The sequence below is a fragment of the Orycteropus afer genome, unplaced genomic scaffold (genome assembly GCF_000298275.1).
Source record: "Orycteropus afer afer isolate SDZICR_OR568_19922 unplaced genomic scaffold, OryAfe1.0 scaffold00015, whole genome shotgun sequence".
In the NCBI taxonomy this organism is placed as follows: domain Eukaryota; kingdom Metazoa; phylum Chordata; class Mammalia; order Tubulidentata; family Orycteropodidae; genus Orycteropus; species Orycteropus afer.
Window position 1 is genome coordinate 11,943,156 of NW_006921602.1, and position 672 is coordinate 11,943,827.

Consider the following 672-nt stretch of genomic DNA (forward strand, 5'->3'; position numbering starts at 1 on the left):
ATCAATATTTATCTCTATCTATCTAACAGCATTCCCTCCCCTCCCCTCCCACCCCTGGTAACCAACAAAGAAAATGTCCTCCAATATATAAACAGAAGAGTTGAATTTGAAGGAGTAAAGTCATAGTACTTCCTGAGAAGTGAACAAGCAAAGGGTACAACAGTCACAAATATCTAAAAGCAAAAGTTGCAGAAAAAGAAATCTAGGGGTTTTAAAAAGAAGATGAAAAGCAAGAGGCTTAGAGCAAAGTTCTACGAATCAATAATCAAGGAAAATGTAGGCAGTGGTGCCTCCAAAAGAGATAATGAAGGACTGTTAAAATGGTAAGTCATAGGAAAGAAGGGCAAAGGGAAATGGTAACCACAAAGAGGAAGAGGGAAGAGTGCTGTTACATTGCAGGGATTGTAACTAATGTCACAAAACAAAATGTGCATGAACTGTTGACTGGAAAACCAATTAACCTTGGAAACTTTCACCCAAATCACAATAAAAAATTAATAATAATAATAATAATGTCAAGTCTTGCCTATCCAATGTACCAAATGTGAGTGATCAATATGGTGGCATTGAGGAGGAGAAGACATAGAGAGGTACATGGGAGGTACAGACAACAAAGACGAACCCTTTTGAACATACAGTACTGCATTGTCAGTGAAGGCAAACATGGGTATA

General features: G+C 37.6%; 1 protein-coding gene across 1 annotated transcript in view; it reads right to left on the minus strand.

Moving 5' to 3' along the window:
* The window catches only part of TRIP4 (thyroid hormone receptor interactor 4), a 92,351-nt gene that overhangs the window by 7,067 nt on the left and 84,612 nt on the right, over window positions 1-672 (minus strand). The window lies entirely within an intron of this gene.